A 25,773-nucleotide genomic window follows, 5' to 3' on the forward strand; every position below is an offset into this window, starting at 1 on the left:
GGTTGTATGGAAGTATCGTAATTTTTAAAGCTAGAAGATGGAAACTTTTTTTAGGATGTATAATAGATATAAATAAATATGACATTCAAAGTTTGTAAAAATGTACCCTCTGGGTCTTAAATAAAGTAGGAGATGAAAGTTTGTACAGAAATTAGTCCTTTTTGAAGCCAGAACGATGATAATTTTTCATTAGCTTATCATAATTAGCCTAAATAATTAAAAATGCTATTCAAGTCGTTATTCTACACGGACGAAGTCACGGGCACAGCTATTGAGTAAATAATTTAGATAAGTAACAATAAAATACTAGTTAAAAAGTTACACAATGACGTTATATAGACGAGGTGATCTCAGATGAATAACATTACCGCAATGTGTAATCTACCGTATAATTATATGCGAAGACAGAAAACAAACATTATGCGCCTCATTGCCTCTAGTGACTAATGTAATTACATCATAATTAAATCATATAAAAAAGTATATATATATAGGGTAGATAGCCATTTTATAGAAAAAAATAGTATGATTTTTTTTTTGGTATGGGACTCTCTTTAATTCAACGATGATGACAACGATTAAACAACGATATGTAGTACGATACAAGGTACGTAGTAATATCATATATATAAAATTCTCGTGTCACAGTTTTCGTTCTCATACTCCTCCGAAACGGCTTGACCGATTCTCATGAAATTTTGTAAGCGTATTGAGTAGGTCTGAGAATCGGCCAATATCTATTTTTCATCCCCCTAAATGTTAGAGGTAGTCCACCCCAGATTTTTATTTTTCTTTATTTTAAGGCAAAACAACGTTTGCCGGGACAGCTAGTAGTATATATACTAGCTGTTAGGGTTGTATGTATTTTTAATGCTACATAATAAATAATAAAAAAAAAAAAATTGGGGTGAGCCACCCTTAACACAAATATATAAATAAATATTAGTTATAAACCTATTCTCAGTCCTATTGAATATACATATAAAATTTAATCAAAATTGTTCATGCTATTCGGAGGAGCATAAAAACGAAACTTGAACACGACACGAGAATTGGGCAAGGGTGGGCTTATCTCTTAAAGAGATCTCGTCCAACCATTCTAACACAATGATAGCTTTTACAATTTTCAACAATTCATAATAATTTCGTTTTTCCTTTATTATTTTATTAAAACAATTGCAATTACCTAATACTTTTATGCCTCTATGATAATGAATATTTGTCTGTGACATTCATTACAGAACTATAATATATTTTATGTCTGCCAGTCTGCCGAAGACCATCTATCGATATAGTAATATTTTGAACCAAATTGAGATACTCAGTACTAAATTCTGAGGACATTAAAATACTGACATGTTATGTAATAAATAAAACAAAAACTAAAACTACGCTTCCTTTTTTTTTTTAATTGCACTTACAAATTCATCAGTGCCGAGGAGCCGCACTATGGACTAAAGTCACAATAGACTGATTCAAGCATTATCTTTTGCATGTATTTTAAAAATTAATCATTTGTCATTTGTAAGCTGTCTAGGATATTTTGTTTTAGTCTTTGACATATGTGCGTGCAAACCCCGTCCATCGACCAGGGGTTTTCTAACCCCATGGAGCTCTTAACATGCGATCTACAAGTCACTGTGAGACTCTCAAAGTATGATTAATTAACAATCGAATGGGTGGGTCTAGGTAGTTATTGCTGCTATTCTTATTATATATAGTTCACCCTGATGTAAAATTGTTGTCTTTGTCAGAACCACAATCGTGACACTACAACTTCTGTGAGTGGGCAAGTTTTCATTCTGCATCAGTAAGCATTTGTTACACGGTCATGAAGAGCAGATGACTACACTCAGATGCATGTATGCCCAGCTGGTCTAACATTACTTATGTGGTTTCGTACATTTGCTATAAATATTTCAATAGTTGGTCTCATAATTTATACAATAGTAATAATACTATACACTCCATTTCTGCTTACTGGCTGGCATTCTGGTATTCCAGAAGACCAGTATACCAGAAGAATGAGAAGAATGCATAAGGCTGTCAGTAGAGTTGTCGTAAGGCGAATGGCATGTCCTTCTTACTCCACTAAATAATATCCTCCACTTCACTCCACTAATTAAAAATGAGCCTAACTGAAATACACAATATAAATTACACAAATCGTATCATCCCAATGTGTACTGGATGTTGGATACCATACCACGTTTGATCAGTTAGAACAAGTTTTGTGCTAATTCATAACAGTAATTCGTTTCAATTCAAAATATTTCTTGGAGTAACCAAAAACAAGAATAATGAAAAATATGTATTATTCCTGCCGTTAAATTGATTACTTGGTAAGCTGTATTTCAATTGAAGGGTAGGCATGGTAATTAAAGGGTACAGACATGACAAAAACGCATGAGACACGCAGGTCTCACATGATGATGTCCATGCTGGTTTTATTATGTAATAGGCGACAGTAGCTGTACTTATTTGTTGAGCAGTCAGTATCTTTGCTTTTTCAGTTACATAAAAAAGATTATTGCAGAAGTTCGTCGCATTTCAATTAGTTCCGCTCGATACTTCACAACATGTGTATTAAAAATTATAATATTAAAGTATTGAACAAATAAAGAAATAAAAAAATATTACTTTAAAATTTATGTTCATTTCACACTAATATTTTATAACTATTAAAATTAAATATATTTTATATTTTATAAAATAAATATTATTAATTCAACAACCTGTTCGTATGGGATATGTTGTACACGAAGGTTACAATATATATATATATATATACAGAATTTTGGTTAGTATGAGAAAGGATGTTTATAATTCTTTAATGATACTGAAAAAAACATGGAGACTTAAAAATTTGTTCTAAATACAATCTGTCATCTTAAGACGGTGGCAGGAGAGTTGCGAAAATAGATCTTCACCTCGGATATAAATAAATAAACCAGCTATTTACAACGGTGTAATAACACTGGTGTGTTGACAAAAATAATTTATCATTCAAAAATATACTTAGTCTGTGGAACAAGCGCGTAAATCGATTTAAATAACTTCTGAATATAATTTGCGCAGCCAAATTATATCTATTCAGAATCATTTATATGAAAATAAGAGATTCCATCGATGTTTATATTTCTTCAAACAGAACCCCTTCCCGGAAATGATGAATAGCTGAATGGAGCACTATCGGGAAATTCGTTCAACAATAGCTTGTTTGCCTGCAGTTCGGTAAATGCATGCTACATTATATTTTCCACACAATACAATATCATTATTTATATAAGCATATAAAAACACCCACTCTTCTTTCTCAGTCAGTATATATTATTACTCTTCTTTTAGTTTTTTTTTTGTGATGTACATCCGAGTGGTAACAATGATTACATACCAATCCTTTTCGTTGTAGGGCGTCGTAAGTAATTATAAAAATAAAACCTATCACACCAATATCTTCAATGAAACTGTTAAAAAAAGAAAAGCGAAAAGCAGTTTATAAACAATTGTCTTGGTCATCAAATAACCATGCAGCACGTACAGTGGAGCCTACTTATTTTTTATAAAGTTGATTAAGGTTACTTTATGGTTTTCGAGAACGATTCGGAGAGACGGGTTTAGAGTCGGTAGCGTTGACGTGATACCTCGGATGTTGCTGGCGAACATATTAATACGATAACAGGTCTCGATCAATATCAATTGGCGGCATGATTGTTTACCACCTTTGTTGTATAAAAATGACGTAATTGATATAATAATAGTATTCATTAGATATAGGCAATATAAATACGTATCAACAATCACAGATAGGGTCGTTAGGAGCATTTTGTTTATAGTATACATAAGGACCTACGCAGACTGGAGACATTCCTAGTAATTTTTGTATATGTTATATGTTTGGCAGCTGAGATAGGTTGGAGTACCCATGAAGACGACTTTGTATAAAATTAAACCTCGGTAAAATATTTAGTTATTAGTATAATTACAATTTATATTTAACTAGCTACCCGCCTGGTTTCACTCATGTAGTATACATATAAACCTTCCTCTTGAATTACTCCATCTATTGTTGAATACTGCATTAAAATCCGTTGCGTAGTCTAAAATATCTAAGCGAACAGAGAGCGGAGCGATTTCATTTTATACTATATATAGAGATATTCAAAATACCATAAAGTCATATTGTATTTAAAGAATGACTAATTCTAGCGCAAATATCTTGCCGTGACAGACGCGGGTGGTTCTTGTCGCGTCACGGTAGCGTGTTACGCTCAGTTGTGTTTGGCCCTAAGTCAAAATGTTACGGAAATGACCGCGGCCGCGGCCAAGGGCGACTATTCCTGACAACATGCAATTTACAGAGAATACACAAATCAACAACTACTTAAGTGAATAGGTGATTTAAGGGTGCACTGGGGGTGTTTAGTATTGCTCTTCCTTGTTTGTATTCAATTTTATAAACTGCAAATTAAATTTAAATAAAAAGGATTATATTTTAATGAAAGGGTATTAATGAAACATAGATTCACCCCATAAACATGACTCATTTCTTTGACAGTCGAGTTATAGAATAAAATAAGCAAGTAGCTTTGGTGATAGATATAGTTAATTAAGTCAATTGTTATTTAAATTATACCACCCATACCGGATCTAATTAAAATAAAACTGGTCGTAACTGCCAGATGAATATGTACTAAGTGTCGACCTGTCAATTGCTGTCAACAACACGTTCATAGATAATACTCAGATTATCTGTACTTAATAATTATTATTATTCAAATACATACCTAGTAGCTACCTATAATATTAACAAGAAATAATTTCTACTGTGAGATGAGTCATCGCTAAGAACTATAGAAGGAAAATACCAACTACATAACTATATAAGAAATATACCGTTAGTAAAATGATCAACCCGGTCAAAACAGCCTATGTAATCTTTAAATATACAATATACAACGGACTATGTACTAATGAATTGTTCGACATGATGCCAATGGCTATCTTTTACCATCGACAGGGAATTCTTCCCCACACGTTGGAACCTAAGTGGTTCGGACAGTGCATTTTAGTCTTGGTGGGTAACTATATCAATGTTGTCCTCTAGGCCGGCTGTATAAGAAAATGATACAGAATTTTGCCCATAATACTAGACTACTCGTATATTTAAAATGAAAATTGGTACGAGGTAGTAAGAATAATACGATGATGTACGAGATTTGAGGGCCAAATTGAGAAAACATACGAGTTTTTTTACTACTTTGTACGAGGATATTATCCTTAATACCATGCAAGAAATCATTCAACTTTAGCCCAGCAATCTTCTTGGATTTTCGTGATGGGCATATTAACGATTACACGCTTGCATAATTATATAGTTGTTTGTTATTGATACTTATATTCTGTGATTCCACGACAAATTACAAGGTATAATACAAATAAATAATTAGTACAGTAGAGAATTATAACATAATGGGTATCGTTGATAATAAAGACCCGAAATACGCTATGTTAATTACGAAATCCCGTCTTAATTTACTTAATAATACATCCAACATCGTAATAACAATAATATTATATATCCTACGATAATATTAAGGCTTCATATTGCCATCAATTTGACGTGTACAAGGATTTGCATAGAATCTAATAAATACCTGTTGCAAAAATTATATACTTTTTAAAACGTAACGGAGTTCAAATTGTACAACAGTTATTTGTAACGTAGTTTATGTACACAATACATACATACTATGCTCAACGGAAAACCATTTTTTTCTGTTTGTCTATCTGTTTGGCATGTAGCATACATATAACGTAAAAATTGCTTGTAAAGTGCATACCGCAACTAACATTTAAAAATAATAAAAAGATATATCGACCATTAAGTAAGTATCAGGTTGGATATACATACTTCATTAAAAATTAAAAAGATCCAATTCAATAACATCATTCAATGGCATCCCGTGAAAGAATCTGCAGAACGAACAATAAATTAATTTTGGGTTTACTTACTTCCCTATTGGTTCTATACTAATTTTAATATTACAACGGAGGACGTTTTTTGTTAAACAAGATTAATTTTCTTCCAATTTCAATTTTCCAATCATAATGTATATGAATTTGTGCTAGTGACTCACAAATAATTTTGTTTGTTCATTTGTTAATCCCGATCCAAAAACAGGGTTGTTACTATATAAAATTCTGAGCCGTCGTTTCTAAACAAATGATTATGATGCTTTTTTTGTTTGTAAGCGGACGTGATCGAGATTATTCTCATGTACAATTTATGGAGATCTTCATAAATTTTAGGCTTTTATTACTTTCTAGATATTTTTTGTTACTTATTATGATACTTGTTTAACCATTGTGTATAAAATTAAAAGTTGAATAACTTACCGCCCACAGTCCTTAGTTCGATTGCGTAAATATAAAAATTTATACACACAAAGTAATTTACTATTTGTCTGGTGTTAAGGTATTGCAAACAATTCGATCCCGGTATATCTTTGTGAAAATATTTACTGATAGCTCCGGATTCTCTGCGAGTGATAAAATAATAAACATTTAAATTAGATTTCGAACTACCAAGTGTCAGTTTTAGATAGTTTTTACTTTGCATTCGTAATTCCTTGACGTAATATTTACTAGGCAGACTTTGTACAAAGGTTTCTGCGTGGGTGGCTCTCTCATCTATCTATCCAAGCATCTTACTAGGTGTAAGGTGTAGGCAAGGTGTATTTCAGTCGAGGTTCAATTAACAAGATTAGGAATCATCACATAGTCTTCAGGAATGATAAAAGTTGTGAGCATGAGGTCCTAAAATTATGTTCTTTTATATAGACGACCACGTAGCTCCGTGATTATATTGATTTTATAATAAATGTGCCTTCAGATTATTTGCCATTCCAGTCGTATTAAAAAAATACATAACCCGTTCAAAACTGGCATGCACAATTGTAGACATAAGATATCATTTAAAACGATTTTATAATTTCCGATTGAAAACGATTGTATTCATTTGTTCACTTATAAACTATTCAATTTAGTACTACTAATTTATTTTCAAATTTTTTTTATGATCTCCTTATTATACTTTAGACACATGGCATTTACCAAATCCATCGGATGTAAAAAATAAATCAGGTCTGAATAGGATAAGAAATGTTTGAATAGAAGTCGCTAAGAGGTACCTGATGTTTCATTTAGTCGTACTTAATATTAACATTATCCGGGTACACAAAAATGTACTTTTTTTTAATGCTTATGACTGCACTACGTCCTGAAGTAGGTATCTAAGAACATACTATCATTTTAACATCATCATACTCATCTGCAATTTGAAATTCTATCAAATCTATACACAAGAGTATATCGAGCTCATAGAATTTTAAATTACCGATTTTATTATAAACCTATTATCAGTTTGGTGTGTTTGTGTCGAAATTATTCAAAGCAATCGAGGTCACTATACCAGAGTCGAGTGAGGTGAACGAAATTGAAAAAAACTTGTATTGTTAATGTACAAGATCATTATGGTTATCAATGTGATTAGTTCAAGTAAGCATTCAACAAATGAGAAAATGATTCGTGAGTAATTAGTGAGGCATCCGGAATCCATTTAGAGTTGGTAATAAAAGTGTTTAATCGTGTTATAAAGCTTCCCGTTAAGAATTTAATGAATGCCTGCCTGTCTGTTACAGTAACTTAATCCTCGTACATTCTTTATTAAATTGGAAATAAAATCCTATTCATAATATAATGTAATATATACATTTCTTATTTGTAGTTATATGTAGGTCAAATTTCTTTCGAATTTCTGTAACTATTTAAATGTGATTAAGATTTAAATAGTTACAGAAATTCGAAAGGATTGGAATTTGTCCTACAGATAATCATATCCTGCTATGATCCAGAACACTTTTATTACAACAACTGTTTAACATAATACAACAATAGTGGGTCGCTGAAAATTTAAAAAAATACATTTAGATAGGCTAAATGATTTTCCACAGACTGCCACTTTCATGGTATATCTATGTATGTAATCCGATTTCTTCACACAAAACCGAAAAATTCGATGATTTCTTTTTACTCGTGTTTCTTGCTTACTAATTTAGTGAAGATTGGGTTCTAATTAGGGTTCATTCCCGGGAATTCTCGGTTCGAGAATTCCCGGGAAATTCATGGGTTTTGTTCCCGGGAAATCAAGCTCGAGAAAAGTCGAGAACTCGAGAAATAATGTACCTATATAGAAATTAAATTGCCCTTTGCGAGGGGGCGCAATAATTTAAGATATTAACGTTATTGTTTTCTTTCATGTTATTTTTTTATTTTGTAGAAACTATTTTTGTTTACGTTGTTTTTTTTTCTAAATAAGCAGCCAAAAATGGTGCTGTCATCCTAATTATAAGTCTGAATAATTAGGTCCTAAAAAATTTAAATTGGCGTTTTTAAGGGAATAACCTGAAGTATTTATTTTCAAAATATAATATATTTATTTAATCAAAGTATGTACCATTTCTATTTATGCACTTTTGCCTTTTGTTTTTGCACTTTGGACTGCCCCATCGGAGTTTAATTTTTTCCCTTGCAAGAAGTTATCCAAATTTCGAAAAAAATGGTAATTTTTCCAATTGAAGCTCTTCTAATTTGGTCAATCGCCAAGAACGCTTGACCACATACTGCACAACAGACAGTTAGTCTGTTGTGCAGTATGTGGTCAAGCGTTCTTGGCGATTGACCAGCCTCGGTTGTTTAGCAGCTAGCTTTTCCATCATGGTTTCTCAATTGCTGACAATACACATTTGCCGTAATCGTCTGGCCAGATTTAAGAAAGCTGAAGTGAACAACACCGGAAATAGTCCACCAAACGTTCACAAGTAACATTTTTTGAGCCAATTTTCGCTTGGGGCAGGATTTGGTTGATTCGCCAGGGTTTAGCCATTGCAATGAGCGTTTCCGATTATCGTACAAGATCCACTTTCCATCACAGGAAGTGATTTGATTTAAAATCCCTTTATTATTATGCCGGTTGATTAGAGTAACGCAGCAGGCTACGCGCGTTTGTCGATTTACTCCATTGAATTCATGAAGGACCTACTTTTCCAGGTTTTTCACCTTCCTATTAAGTAAATCAGGATTGAGCGCAGTGAATGTTTTGTTATTTATAAGAAATATATTAAAAAGCTTAAAAGACACTATTTTTTATTGAGATAATTTTTATACATAGAATAATGATAGTATTTATAATGTTTGTTGCTAAGTAACAGCTCGCTAAGAAGTATGTATACTTCTTCACATCCTCGGAAGTTTTAAGAATTTAAAGTTAAATTCTTTAATCCTATTTTGGAACTTAGCTTTTCTAGCCTGGGACCGAACAAAGGCTTTCGTTAACATATCGGCTAGCTGTTCTTCTGATGAAACTTGCTTCACATCGAAATCTCCATTGCTAACACATTCTCTTACAAAGAAATGTTTTAGTTTAAGGTTTCTGGACGCGACACCTACTGCATATGATATGTCAGGCCGTGTGTCTACTGAAAGATATGATAATGCACCCACAGCCTGTCTATATGGAAAATTTGGCATAACACTGTCTTTGTCTTTAACTAAATTTTCTTTAATAATCGGCGTTGGTGCAAATTTACAATTAGTCATTCCAAATCTCTCTAAAATTTTCTTTAAATACGCATTTTGACATAGTGTTATAGTATTATCTTTCTGTACATTAATTTCTATCCCTAGAAATATGATGCAGGCTTTGTTGTGATTTTAAATCGCGCTTTTAATTCATTTATAAATTCCGTTCCTGCTGTAGCTTCATCGTATACTACCAGTCCATCATCAACATAAAGACCAAGGAATATTTTGGAATTTTCTCTAACTCGGATGTACAAGCATGAATCTGCTTCGCTCTGTTTGAATCCGCTTTCTTCTAAAAACTTTCCAATGCATGTGTTCCAGCACCGAGGCGCTTGTTTTAACCCATAGAGGCTGCGCTTTAGTTTACAGACTCTCTTCGTACCATCTTGGTAGCCTTCTGGCTGTTTCATATATAGCTCTTCGCTTACTGTACCGTTTAAAAAGGCAGTAGATACATCAAACTGATATAGTTTCAGATTTTCTTGGGCAGCTATGGCTAAAAGTGTTCTGACTGTGCTCAAACGAACTACTGGACTAAATGTTTTGTCATAATCTAAACCAGGTTTCTGGGAATAACCTTTGATCATTCGACAGAACCATCAGGGTTCATTTTTATTTTGTAAACCCATTTGCAGGGTAAGGCTTTTCGAACTTTAGGTAGATCCACCAAATCCCAGGTTTCATTCTGTTCAAGTGACATTATTTTACTCAACATAGCTTCTTGCCATTTTTCCCTATCTGATGACTGAATTGCTTCTTTAAATGTTACAGGTTCTTTGGGTTTGTTTTCAATATCTTCAACTGCGGCCATAATGAAATCATCATAACGCTTAGGAAGATTTATATTTGATCTGTCTCGTAAAGTCCTTGTTTGTATAACGTTTTCTGACAATTCTGATTCATCTTCATCAAATAAATTATTAATAGATATATCAATATATTTCCATAATTTATGTCTTACAAGGATAGCTTCAGCTTGAATTACCCATGTGTCGTAGTTCTCTTTTGTTAAGGGCTCAATTTTCTCTAACTCGGATGTACAAGCATGGATCTGCTTCGCTCTGTTTGAATCCGCTTTCTTCTAAAAACTTTCCAATGCGCTCCACCACGCTCTGCTACCAGTGTCTTTTAAGATTGTCCCATAATGTTTTTGCTGTGGTGCAATTTATATCTTCTAAGGATAGCTTCAGCTTGAATTACCCATGTGTCGCAGTTCTCTTTTGTTAAGGGCTTAATTTTTGTAACCGACATTTTCTTTTCTTCTCATAAAAGTCTCTAGTTCTCATAAAATCGTTACTGTTTATCGCTCTGCTACCATATTAAGTAAATCAGGATTGAGCGCAGTGGAATGTTTTATTATTTATAAGAAATATATTAAAAAGCTTAAAAGACACTATTTATAATGTTTGTTGCTAAGTAACAGCTCGCTAAGAAGTATGTATACTTCTTCACACTTCCAAATTTGCTAAAGGATTAAAACAGTTTTGTCACTAATACCGCAGCCTGCAGTTAACTCGGACGGGTTTGCGATGGATCCGCTTCCACAATAGTCTTCAATTCTTCATTATCAACCTTGGATTCCGGCCGCCCACAGAGATTGCATTGCAGGTCGAAATTTCCAGAACGAAAACGTTGGAACTAAAATGCACGTGTTTTCTTTTTGCGAGACCACTGCCATACACATCATTAATACTTCGAATCGTTTAGCACCGTGTAGCACTGGTGCCACAGCGGAACTCGTACTCGTAAATAACGCGATATTTTAAGTTTTTCATTTTGTATGCTGTGAGTGACCCAAAGTGAATAGCTGTATAAATTTGGAAATGGAATTCCTAACCAAAGAGGACATATTTGAGATCAGTAGGCCAGGGCCAAGTGGCCAGTACGACAAAACGCCAATTTTATATGTAAGGACCTAATATTATTTCTCTATTTAAAAAAAAATATTCATAATATTAATTATTTTAAATATACTCAATAAAAGTTTAATTTGATACTTTTATTTGAGAGGAAAACCACTGAATTTTTGACGTTATTGGAACCAAATAATATGAGAAAACGTACGTAAATGTAAATTTCTCGACAACCCGAGAAGACCCGAGAAATTGACCTCGAGAATTCTCGAGACCCGAGAAATTGAAAAGCTCGAGAAATCATGAACCCTAGTTCTAATTGAGGACAACTGTGCATTTATACATGCTTTTACAGGATAAGAGACATTAGTCCTCTGGAATGGACACACATGAGTGGTATCACTTGTGCTGTTCATCATATATGCGACAGTTCCCACTTACCATCAGAGAGACAGTTTTAATATTTTTTTTATTTAATTGGAATTCTATGCCATATCAAGAACATAAAAAAACCGAACTCAAATTTCTTTGTATGCAAACAATATCGGAAACATTTAAGAAATATACTGCAAATTTATGACATTATGTTAATGTTACCTAAAACAAATATTACATCATAATAGGTACATCACAAGTCATATTCGATTCACTCTTCGCTACCACACTGGTTTTTTGTTATGATTATAATGAAAAGTAGAGACAAGAATGTCAATACTCACATCAATGGTCTGATCGATGAATCAGACATGTACACAGTATAGAATATATAGAGACACACTGTATACGCTTGAGCACTGGCTCAAACTAGGCGCTGGTATTAGTGTTTTTTCTTTTTTAATATAACTGGTTTGGCAAAAAATTGCTGATGGCCTACAGATTAGTTAGTGATAAATCTCGCCTATATCGCCGATAACTGTTTCACAGATTATAATAGGTCATCCATGTGTAATGTGTCTCATACGTTGCCATTCCTGAGGATGGATAAATGCAACCGCATCTTCTCAGAATAAGCACGGGCTGAAAACTTTCACTCTGTGTATATAATCCTCTATGATATAATAACCAATGAATACTCATCGTTAACGTCATTACCATGAATTTTAATGAAAGGATTAAGCCTTTAGTTTATATAAACACATACAATATTTTAAGATATTAAAGCTAATTTCTATAATGCATTTATTGAACAATTTACATTTTCTTTTCATATTAAAACCAATGGAAGTTATAATAGGAGGGGGTGGCCTCCTATTAGAATAATAATTATAATAAATTCCTCTTACTGGTAAAAAAATTGTAAAATTCAAGAAATGGTGCTTTATTATAAATGTATTATTTGTCACCTAATAAAATAAATGCTTTTCAAGATTTTACCAGAAAAATGTTAGTTTATTAAATCGCAATAATTGCCGCCCCGTATTCCGATGAAACTATAACCGCTCTTCACTCCCCACGCTGCCCGCTATATAATTATAGTTTAGTTGGTTAAGGTGTCTATACACCTACCGAACGAATCATCATTCTTTCTCTTTCAATTTTTGTTTACAGTGTGTTTTATCTCGATGTCAGTCGGTTTTTTTAACAAAATATATTCGTAGGGGAAATCAACATTCTACATTCTACCTAAAAATAAAGTATGATTAAACAGTTTTATTATAGACTAGTTATGCCCGCGTCTTTGTGATAGCTATTATTGTTATATAATGTTTAATAATTTAATAAGTAATTAAAACCGCAGATGGATTACTGAAAATATTCACAAAATTTATTATCTCATAGGTTTAGGCGGTGATTTTATTAGTTCTATTTAAACTAAACATTGACCCTGATATTTAACATATTTGATTGATATTTAACAACATCTTCTGTAGAAATTTAATATATCCTAAATCCTCCAGCAATTATTACGTTAAACCTTAAAGCAAAAACAGTTTCGCCTCGATTTTACGATATTATTATATGTAAAAATAAATTACTTTGATAAAGTATATTTATTTTTACATCATTATTTCAACCTAGAAATATATATATATAGATACCTTAATAGTTAATACGATTATATTGTACGATCCAACATGTGCCTCATTTCAGAAGAAAGTTATAAAATTGTTATGGCAGACTTCTTAACTTGGTCGAGATTAATCACAATATTAGAGAAAATTAATATTTAAACAATGTTTGCGAACTCGCATGTATTATACATTCTATTTGATATATCTTAGTTATAGTAATTTTTTTTCTAAGTAATAACATATGTATGATATGTTATTACTTGGAAAGTGTAATAATATATATAGATTTTTGTGAATACAAAAACATTAAACTAAAATATACAATAAAATGTATTGTGTAAAGTAAGTAACGTAATCAATATAATATTAATTTACTGAATTATCTTTTGGGATGTGGTATCTACGAAGTCTGTACTAAAATATAAGAAAAAGATAACGCATATTACCATTAAATATTTCCTATTTGTGACAGTGTTCTCTAGTCTTACTTATCTTCAAACAGACAATAAAATAGAGTACAAAATACGTTAGACCGGAACATTGACAATAAATTACGTTTGTGAGTGTATGAAAATTGATGACTACATTGACCTACACCTTTCCAAAAACCGATGTAGGATTGCCAGAATACAATAGCTTCAGAGGACACACATAACAGTGTTATACACATAGAAAGATTAATATACAAATTTAATCAAAAGTTACTTTTTTGATGTAAAGGCGTTTACCTTATTAGATTTTTTACATATTTTTATTCAAATTATTTTTTTTAGTTTAAATTTGTTAGTTATATTTTCATAAATTTATGTATATGCACAATTGCACATCTAGAAACTAACTCTACATATTTTAATAAATACCGACTATTAAATTTAGTTTTAATGACTTGACCAATACTCGATTAGATAAAATATAAAATCGTCAAATAATTAAATTAAAATGGCGACCGAAAGCTGGGTACACTCTTATACTCATTTGTTGGTGCACCAATTTAATGTATCACACTTTTCTTTGAAATTTCAAAATGGGTACATCTTGTTGGTGAAATATTCGGGTACCATTTAGAATTGTCTCAGTTATAATCGTCGTACTGGATACTCGACAAATATTCCATGGTTACTAAAGAATATTTTATTGTCGTTGCAATTGGTCCATCAAACCTTAGTAACGGACATCAAACACATGGACAGGAAATAAGGAAACACTCAAAATTTGTACTTATTCGTCTTTCAAATTGTTATTCACACAAGGTTTCAAGGCGATCAAGTTCCAGAGGTCGTCTTGGACATAACATGAGTTTGTACACTTACCAACATTGTTGAATAATGTTTTTCTTTGCTAAACGACGAGCTTTCAAGGATGTATTGTTTTGGGTTCAGCATCGCATTAATTATAATGGAAAAATATTTCATGCACATGTTGGCCTTGTTACGATTTCATGTAAAAAAGGGTAAGGCACTAAACCAGAATAAGTATTTTTATATGTAATATAAATACAAATATAGGTAATGAATTAACTAACTTTATAAATGATTTTTATAATTCTAAAGGCGTAAATAAGTGCATAGTTTTCTATTTATACCATCTTATTGATTTCTTTTTTAAATAATTTTACTATACTAACTCAATATGTATTTGTAGGCGACATACTGAATTTCTTACAATGTGTATAAGCCTACGACACGCGATGTATTAAGAGGAAGCCAACAAACCATTTGCCAAAATGTTATTTGAGAGAGTTAATTTGAGATTAACGACTATATAGACGAATGTTTAGCTGAAATTACAGAGTATTAAGACAAACCTTAGTCCTCAGAAACGCTTGACAACCACTGGTGTTACAATGGATTTTGTGATGTCCATTTTGTTACTACCCATAACATTATGGTTTCCACATTCTATTAGCTGCTGAACACTTCCACTTACATTAAAAATGTGTGCTATGCAGTGTATATTACCTTTACGAAAATACAGGTGCATGTGATTCGCTGCCTTTGCACATCGAATGTGGTCGGCTCATTAATGAATAATATAATCAATATATCCGCACCATGGTGTTAGATAGATAAATAACAGAAAATGTCTTGCACGAGGGAGCACTTATAGGAAGCAAATATAGTCAGTCCATGATTGCAGTACATACATATATATGTATGTATACATACTCTAGCTGTTACTAGCGACTTTGTCTGCCTTTGAGGCTAAAAGATAGTACTATGACCATCCTCCTGATACAATAATCCCACATCAAATTAATATTCTGTCACAGACAGATAGAAATACTTTCGCATATACAGTATAAAGAATTGATCGTATATTTATATAAATGTATATAAGTAGTGTACCTACACGTTGCAGTGATGGAACTGGTAGATGACTAACCGATATCATGACCTAAGCGGGTGTAGTCAAGTTTTGTTTAGATTTTGAAGTAATCTGCATATATGTGCTTTATCTGGGTTAGTCTTATTTTACGTAATTGTAATAGCAAACGAATGACGGTCTTCAAGATGGTATACGGTATCCGTCGACTTTATACACTAACAACGCTACATCACGTTATCACGTAGCACCCCTGATACCACTGTCATGCACGTTATACATGTGTATCTCGTAATTTGTGTCTAGGCCAATATTTACATATTTTTGTAACAAAAGCACCGACGACTATGTAAACAGAAGTAACACCAATCAGAGAATGTATTGATCTTGTGAAATACGAGAGCAACATGACGTGGCAGAAACAGCAAACATGGTAGTCCTCAGATGTAGCACTGAGTAGTACCATATGCAGGTCAATTTTATGATCTCCATGATTGGTGTGGTTTATCATATAAATGATAACTGATAAAGGATGATGGATATAAATTTAACAAAGGAAAGCGTTGTACCACTTTAGGAGTATTCTGGATATATCATAAGAGCATTATTGTAATACTCGATGCATTCTGCTACAATAGAATTGTTCTTCCAGTTGTTCTTATAGTTTAAAACTCGCAAATATTGCATATGTCCTTCCTAACTTATGATTTCTTCAAGCTTTTGTTCTGTACTATTTGTCTTTATGATAGTTCTCATTAGACTATAATAATCTACGGTTATCAAATTCTAGAAGAATAGCTGTGAGCTCTATTAGTGTAATTACTAAGAAAATCTGTGTAATAGCTGTTTCAGGATCATAGTAAGATATAGAATAGAGTAGATTACTTATCTAGAGAATACAGCAACTAAGATTAATCTACCTGCATTACCTAGGTGTAAGATCCGTAGAGATTCAATTATAAGCTCATAGCTAACTAGCTTGCTTAACCTACTTTTAGATCGTATGTTTACGGTTTTCCTGGTTTTACTTCCGTTTAATATTTACAAAACAAATGTTAGCACTAAACAGGGAAACGACAGAGCGACATTCAGTTTCGTAATGAATCATCTTGATTTCAACTGTTTGCATAACAAATAACTAGATCGTATTGTTTAAAATACAGCTTTATCTGATGTCGTGACTGTGCAAACGTTAAGCCTGCCGTTTTATTAGTGACTTCAATCCTAAAGATAATGTACATATTTAACTTGTAAATCGATGTCTAATCGACTTTTAAAATGGGAAATGACCTTGTTAGCACAGGGACCATTGCTGGCAATGTCAACTGTTGACCTTCGCGCCGTCATCCCTAAAAATGTTTGTGATTAATTTCTAGTTAATTTGCCTCTAAGGCCTAAGCGACCTAAATTCATCCCCATTAAGTATATTATCTGTCAGCACATACCATTATTGCTAATTCAAGCACCAACCTAACATCATTCGTTAAAATAACAATTAGTGACACAACCTTTGTTTCAAATATCTCATTATTTATTTATTGTGGGCGCTATTTATACTTGAATTAATGGCTATTTCATTATTTAGCGATTGCAACCTCTCATACATATTAGTACTGAGCCATTTTGAGCGAAGTGGCCGAACGAATGAACAATCCGCCGGGTTAACTCGCCTCGCTAGCGCCGACAGCATGAGTGTGACCCGCGAAACTGGGTTACGATCCCAGAACCTGCCCCGGCCCAGCCCGGCCCGGCCACTCGCAATGCAACGTGACGTTAAATCTAACTCCTAACCTACACTTCAAAATATTACAAACTGGGCTAAACAAATTTAATAAAAATTTTTTTTTCATTTCAGAAAACATGTTAGTAACAATATTCTTATAATACAATATAATATTAGTATAAATTTGCAAAAAGACGTATAATACAATAATTTTTCAAGTAGGTAGTTTTAAATAATTTATATACTGTGATATGCGTTCACTAATGTCTCGACGCAGTGTTTACTTCTTAGTATAATAAAATAAAAAATCGTGTTCGTAAAGAACATTTTATCTCATGATCCTTAAGTCATCAAAAAAAAATATATATATAGGTATTATGTACTACGCAAGGATGTTTAAAGTTAGTGTTATAGGTGTACATAACGTAACGTAGAAAACTACGCAGAGAAAACATTCAGTATTTTGAATTTCTCTCTCGATTGAGTAATATCTCGCAAATCGCACAACTAGTACGAAAAGGAAAATCGTTAATCTTCATTTCAGCTTTCTATCAGCACCTGCTGAAGACCACTGCTCTGCCTCCTAGACTAAGAAAGTCCTATAACAGTTCATTATCTCTAAAATGTATAAGTACCTAAGCCATTTCCGAATTCTGTTGGAATATATATATATGATAACTTGCTATTCAAAATGCTTCTGGAGCTTAGATAGATTTTTGTTTCCAAGTTTTATGTAACGAACCGTTTTGTCGGAGTATTTTTTAAACTAAAACATACTCTGCCAAAACAGTTCGTTTATAAATATTCTGTACATTTTTAAAAAATGTACAGAATATTTAACAACTGCAACAATTTATCGATTTATTTGACCCATAGAGATATATTTAAATCTATAAATTATTGGTAAGTGCATAAATAACTTAGTAAATCGACTACTAAGCGATCGATTTTCGAGACATATTGTATAACATACATACAATTACAAAATACTTAAACAATTCATTGAAATATAAAATAAACAACATTTTATTTCAGAAACAGCGATAAGTAATTCACTACGACCGGTAATGATGTATTGTGATGTTTACTACTTAATTGAACGCCATTACGAGAAGTATATTTAATTTATTAAGATTTTTACAATATGGAATCTTTCATATTAACAGACCATAGTTGTAGTAAGTGAAAATATGTAGAAAATAGGCTATAAATTAATTAACTGTACGTTTAATTATAAATAAAAGTCTTGTAATTCGGTAGTTTTCCTAATGTGCCATAAATATATTTACATAATAGTGAACAATCTTAGTATATCTTATAGTTAAAATGTCGGTCTACAGAATTAATGAATAGGTAAAGAAACTATAGAAAGATTTCCATGTAAACTTAACGATTAATAATAATATACCTACCTAAGAATAATACATACATACATACATACATAGTTTGACAAATCATTCTCTCATTTACTTAGTTGTACCCGAGACTTCGAGCACTTGTACATTAATAAGCGCCATCTATTGATAATAACTAAACGATTACAATGAATAAAATATCAACACGACGACGCCAGATATAGTCTTATTAAATAAATTAACTAATAAAAAAGGAAGGCGGCGCGGCGCCGCGGCGTATTGTTCTAACTATTCACAAAATTAATATTCACTCTTGGAGTATTTTTCTCGATTTTCTTTAGCACATATGTTGACCCAAATTTAACAACGTATTCTTTGAAATATGTGAAGAAGTTTCCTTGTCACGATTTCACGAAATTATTATATGTAATAATAATAATACAGAAACAGGATAATTACTTCCGACATAAAGACACAATTGTTAATTAAATATACCGCTAAATGAAAAAAAAATCTGTTCATATAAATTGCATGGGTACTTGTAATATTTCTTTGTTCACTATTGTATGTGTGTGAATCTTTTTCTAATGTTGTATTTGTCTATAAATAAAATAGCCAATACTAAGTGCAAAGAGCGGTAGTAACTTCGCACACACAGGTGATTTATTATGAATGATTTTCTTTGAATATCGTGAGTTAATCTCATGCAGTTATTCCTGAAATATTAATAAAATAGGTAAATTTCAAAAGGTATTATATTTATTCAAACACATAGCTACTTACCACGTAGTTAAGGTATAAATCGCATCAAAAGTGTAGGTACATACAGACGATTCTATATATATACAGTGGACCCCCGGTTATCGGACAAACGTTTTGCAGGGCAGTGTCGGACCATCGAATTTGTTATAGATTATAGAGTGCTGCCTAAGGGTCCTCTACAGAGCAATTTTTTTTTTTTACAAAAGAGTATCTTGTAATCTAATAAATCACAGATCCAGTGATAAGATTCTATGTTATATATGTATGTATGTATATGCACTATGAAGTATATTGTCAAAAAAATATTCAATAATAAATAATAGAGCATGTCGGACTACAAGGGGGGCCGGATTACAGCGGGTCCATATATACATATATATACATATCTGTCAAATGGGAGGTTTACGACATAGCAAAATCACCAGAATGAAACGACAGAAAATTAATATTTTTCTATGGATAAAATTAATGGTCGACAACTGATGCTTTCCGATCACTAAAATGCATTGTATAATATTTAAAAGGATATGAACCCTGGTGATATTTATGCCGATAATCTCATGCAACATACTAAAACAATCTTTTAATCTTTATCGGCCTTATTACAAAAAGATAAATCTGGTTTAGCACTAGTAATAAACCATTCACCAATGTATTCCTTATTACAAAATGAAGTTTATCTCTAAATCGTGATTCGTCTATGGTCTAAAGTTAGACCTGCGATGCCCCTAGTTTAACAGTGGTCTAAATGCAAAAATACAAACTCCATTTTAAAAATTCTATTGTTAGTTGTAGTTTTTGGAAAAATATTTTAACTAAATTAAAAATGTATTAACTAAAAATATTTAAAGCAAATTTTACGACAATAAAAACATATAAAAGACGTTAATTGTTATTTTTTCACTCATTTGACTTTGAAATAGTCATCATTCGAACGATCCAATAAAAATATCTCGCCGTTCCTTTTCTCCGTATAGGACTCCTACTTATAATTTAAAACTGATTTTCAGCCTAATAGTACATTAATAAATATTATATATTAATGAAATAGTTATAATGAAGACATAGATAAATAGAAATAAATTTATTTTTAGTTTATACATTTTTCTTTGAACTAATATTATTTTTGATCTTTTCAGTTTTCTGGTAAAATGGAACGTAATTGTACGGTGACAGACATGAGTGACTGATTTCTGTATGGAATACATAATGAACGATTTAACTGTAGTACTAAGTAGTCCTCTGTTAGATCTGGATTCGTAATAATGTTAGGTTTATTCCAAGTATTAACTTTAGGAATGGTTTAAACCACGACCATTTAGACCACGTTTCGTCCGAGTTTTAACAGATTTTTTGTAATAAGACCGTATATAAGTTTGTTACATTGTAATTTTTCATAAAAATGTCCGTAGTAGTCGGTAAACCGGCTATTTGACCTAACCTAGGTATTATTTTGTGAGTTAGATGATAGTGCGTAATGATAAGAAAGCTGTCTAGACTAGTAGGTAGGTATATTGTTACACATAATAAAAAACAGTTTATTCATTTATATTGTTACTTGCGAAAAAATTGGAATATTTCTAGGTACCTACAAAGAATCATCGAAAAAAGTTCAGTTTTGGCGAAGGTAGGAACGGAAAGGAAGGTAAGTAATAATACATCATAAAAATAATTACACAATACCTAATTAGATAGACACTGGAGTAATATAGTTACAGACACACTTAAGAAAAAGCGAATATATTATATGTAAATAAAATGATAAGTTGATAGAATCTAAAACCTATTCTGTACTTACTATTAAAATAATAAGTTATAAACCTACGTTATAGTTAAAGTGTTGACAAATTTACAGCAACTTAATTTTATATTTTAGACTAAATTAAATAACTTGAAGTCTGAATTAAAAGTACAAATTAAATTGCTGGCCAGTAAGTTAATTACATGTTGAAGACAAATCTCAATGAATAATGCAGAGTGCAACAATAATTACGAATACGATGCCGGTAACCGGATTTATACACGTTATAGTAACCTCGTCTCCGGCGCAGCAACGAGCTTCAAACTATAAATCATCACACTCAAAGCTACGACTACCGCAGACGCAGAGTGTATTCCTATTCTCAACCAACAAAAAGCTAAAATAATCAAGTTCAAGTCTTAGCGCCTCACCTCTATTAAGAATCCTCGGGGGCGACGTCCCTCCAGCACGCCGGACGAAACGGGCGCCTCGGTTAGAACATAAACACTGCACCAATGTTTAAAACATACGCGATCAAAAAGCTTACAAAGGATTATCGAAAAACACAGCACTGTCACTTTGTTCGACCACTGAAATCCACTTAATTTGTATGTTTTTAGTCACAAATTTAGAATAACTGCGCGCATGTCATTTCAACAATGTTATTAAAATATTTTCTCGCAGAAACGCGCTTACAACGACAGCCGCTCGATGACTGGCGAACGCGCGCTATTGGTCGGGTAACCTGGCGTCCGGGGGTTTGCGGTGGTGTGGTGCGGTGCGCGGGTAGATTTTTGTACGTGTCTTTTCTCAATGACCGTGTAATATCTGCTGCCGGTCAACAAAGTCAAAGAATGAATGAATGAACAATGAGGGTAGAAAAATTACGTCAACTAAAGTACCTATTAATTACAAAATTATGCATAGTAGGAATGATCATTACACAAAGATATTTTTTGTGTTAAGTCTCTATTGTCTGTAACTAAGCATGATAAAAATAATACCTACTAAGGCAGAAATATAGAAGTAAGTTATAAAAAAAGAAGCACGAAGCTTGACAAATACAGTTTCATAATGCCTGGTATGACATGAGATACATTTCAAGATTCTAACACAAATTGGCGCTACACAGACAGAAAATAATTTAGCATAAATAAAATATGTTAATAAAATATTATAGGTTTACATAAAGCGGTCTTTCTGTGATATGTATATAAAAAATAGGGCCTCAGCTGCTGTCCACAAAAACGGTACACCGATGAATACTTAAAAATGAAGAAAATATTTATTTAAAAAATAATCTTATCTATTGAATTGTACCAGATACGGTCGACAGGGGTGGATCTCAAAGACCACTTAAGAACGTACCTATATATACATATATATATATATATATATATATTTATTAGTTCTCTTTTACTTCCTCACTATCTAATATTGTACATTAATATAAATGTATCTTACATCTGTCAAATTATGTTGATCTAATTCTGTTTAGCTTGCTACTTTTGTGTTCTTTCTTTCTACATCCCGCCTTCCCCACCCTCCCGATACTCTTAAATGTTTCCTCCCAAATTTCCACTCATCCCCATAAATTTTGAGGATAAATCCCCAATCTGGCACGCACGACTATGTCTATGTTTCAGGAAATCTGAGATGTCGCGCCACAGCGTAATTTCTAATGGAGGTGTCAGCTTACGTTAGTGGAAACTCGACGTACTTGCCTATTCTACATTGGATGATCACCGACCTCTTAAATTTGTACTTAGTTTCCAGAAGATATAAGAATATTATTTTGTTACCAACTTTAAATATGTAATTATTTTCAAAATTATTATAAAATTCAAGCTGTGTATTGGTTTTCTTTAAAAGACTAAAGTATGATAAGATGAGGAAACTATCTCAAGAGTAAACCAGAGTGAACCGCGTTGATGTCGACCTGATTTGGAATATTGGTAATAATGGGTCTCTCCATCACTAATAACTCGTGCGTGACATAATGTGAGTTTGACCTAGACTCGATTCCCCCTGGAAACTATCGGTTTATATGGAAACTGGTAGTTAGCTATGGTAGGCTAACTGATTTAACCTCAGGCTCAATCTTTTGTCATCGTCCACTGGTGCCCCGCCAGCGTATACCCTTAGCGCAGGTGAGAACACTAATCCATTATCATTCATTAAAAAACACAATCCAATAAAAAGTGATTGAGTGCAACCGACATGAAAATAAGTACATTTCTGTTCATAAAATATACATACATCCATATATACGCAATATGAGCTTATTGACTCTTCGTCCTTTTCATTGATGCCGTTTAAATGACAAAGAACGATTACGACATCACTAAATTGTATAGTAAACACTTGACTTCCTAATGTCAAATGGTAGGGCAATCTTTAAATAAATTTGTTTTTTTTACATAATTATATCTATATATTAATACGTGAAGCAAAAACTTTGTACCCCTTTTTACAAAAATTACACTTATAGTTTATACAGAGGAGTGCAGAGTGCTAATATTTTTTTTTATTATGGATATAAAATACCTTAAAGCAATAAAAAAAATATTACACTCACTACCAAGTACACGGTAGTGAGTGTAATATTTTTTTACACACACGCGTGTGTGTGTAAGACTTTAAAAAATAAGCAAAGAGTATTCTTTGCTTATTTTTTAAATTCTGTGGTCAAATTTAGAATAGATAAATATTGTCTGTCTTGAATATCATTTTACTATAGTTCTACTAATTGTCAAATATAATCATAATAAATTAAGTTCAGTGCATGCAGTGCAACTATATGACCATTAGTCATAATAATTATATCAAAATATATATCATAGAAAAGTTGATGGTCTGATTGTTGAAATATGTTTTGTTACATAACCAAGCAAAAGCTGGAGTTGCTTTTATTTGGGAATGTAACAATTAATAGTATTACAATAGTTAGTTAATCTAATTGTTTGCGTGTTGTACTACATATATAAAACCATTGAAAATGACGCGGTTCATATATTATTCTGCTTGCGACAACTCTACTGCAAAATTTAATGAAAAACGTATATATAAAAAATATTCTGTATGTTTTACCTTCACATCGCGATAAAAGCGTATTTTATAAAAGATAGCGCCGTCATTATACATCGGATGAATCCCATCCAATACCAATATTATATTCGCATTACGACTGTTGCTTTAAATATTGATTACACGTATTCCTTTTATGTAATTTTAATGTGCATGTTAATTCATCTTCTGACTTGCTTTTAAATTATATTTTACTGCAATCTGTTACCCAGGATTACGTCAGATTTCTTTTGAGTTAAAAGATACCATAAAATTATCCTAGTGATACAATCTATCTTCATATTAAATTATGTTAAGATGTGTTAAACCATTTAGACGTGAAAAGGTAACAAACAGATAAAGAAATACAATAAACCCTCAAATATATATTATATAAATACAATTTAAGTGTCTGTTTGTAATTACTAACTAACAGACTTTCACTAATTGCATATAAATGTATAGACTGTATTGACGTCAAAACATTTTGTTGCCTTTCTGTCTGTTTGTTCTTTTAATAATGTCTGAAATCGCTGCACCGGTTTTAACGGGACTTTCTAAGCTACTTTGATTAACTACTTTTTGGAGTAAAAGCTACTTTGATTTAAAAAAATATTAATTTAATAAAAAAAATTCTATCCACTCGAACGTAGTGACGGGTAACAGCTTGTAGTACATGAGTTTTGTACGTCATAGGAAAAGTACCAGCCATAAGAACCTGCAAGCTAGAGGCCGAAGGTAGGGCTCGCCCTAAAACCCCAAACTACATTCTCCCATAGACCCGTGTCAAATAGATAGACAGACATATTGAATTTAAAATATTAATAATGACGTATGGATGGAAAGCAGGTCACGCTTGTTCACAAAGATGTTGAATCGAAACAAACTGAAGTGCAACGCTGTGCAATATATCATTAAACAAGTGTGCATGCAGTCTGATAATCTACTGTTTGACAGTTACCAGTCAAACTGAGACGCAAATAGATAGCACTGACGTCATTGCTGGCGGACGTTGCCCCACGTGGTGCAACAGTAAATCTACCTTAGTATTGTTAGGTAGATAGGGCTTCGTGTGGGACAAACTCTTCAATACCTAGTTGAAGCTTAAATAAATTTGTATTGTGTGTGTAAACGCTGCTGTCGTACTCAAACATAAAGACTCTAAAATCAAACTTAGAACCATGTGTAGTTGCATTTTTCAACAGCAATAAATAATAATCGCCAAAATCATTGTTAGATAACCAATTGGTGGATAACCAATGATATTCTTCTTGTAGTTATAAATGCTAAAATT

At 32.3% G+C, this 25,773-nt stretch overlaps 1 protein-coding gene across 1 annotated transcript in view; it reads right to left on the bottom strand.

The window, feature by feature from the left end:
• The window catches only part of LOC131850725 (Ca(2+)/calmodulin-responsive adenylate cyclase), a 95,148-nt gene extending 73,033 nt beyond the window's left edge, over nucleotides 1-22,115 (bottom strand). Inside the window, exon 1 of the mRNA XM_059201066.1 lies at nucleotides 21,845-22,115. The gene's annotated coding sequence lies outside the window, so the exon portion shown is untranslated. The remainder of the gene's footprint in view (nucleotides 1-21,844) is intronic.
• Between the last annotated feature and the right edge of the window lie 3,658 nt (nucleotides 22,116-25,773).

This window comes from Achroia grisella, unplaced genomic scaffold (assembly GCF_030625045.1).
Source record: "Achroia grisella isolate CSIRO2021 unplaced genomic scaffold, CSIRO_AGI_Agris_v1 utg779, whole genome shotgun sequence".
Lineage (NCBI taxonomy): Eukaryota > Metazoa > Arthropoda > Insecta > Lepidoptera > Pyralidae > Achroia > Achroia grisella.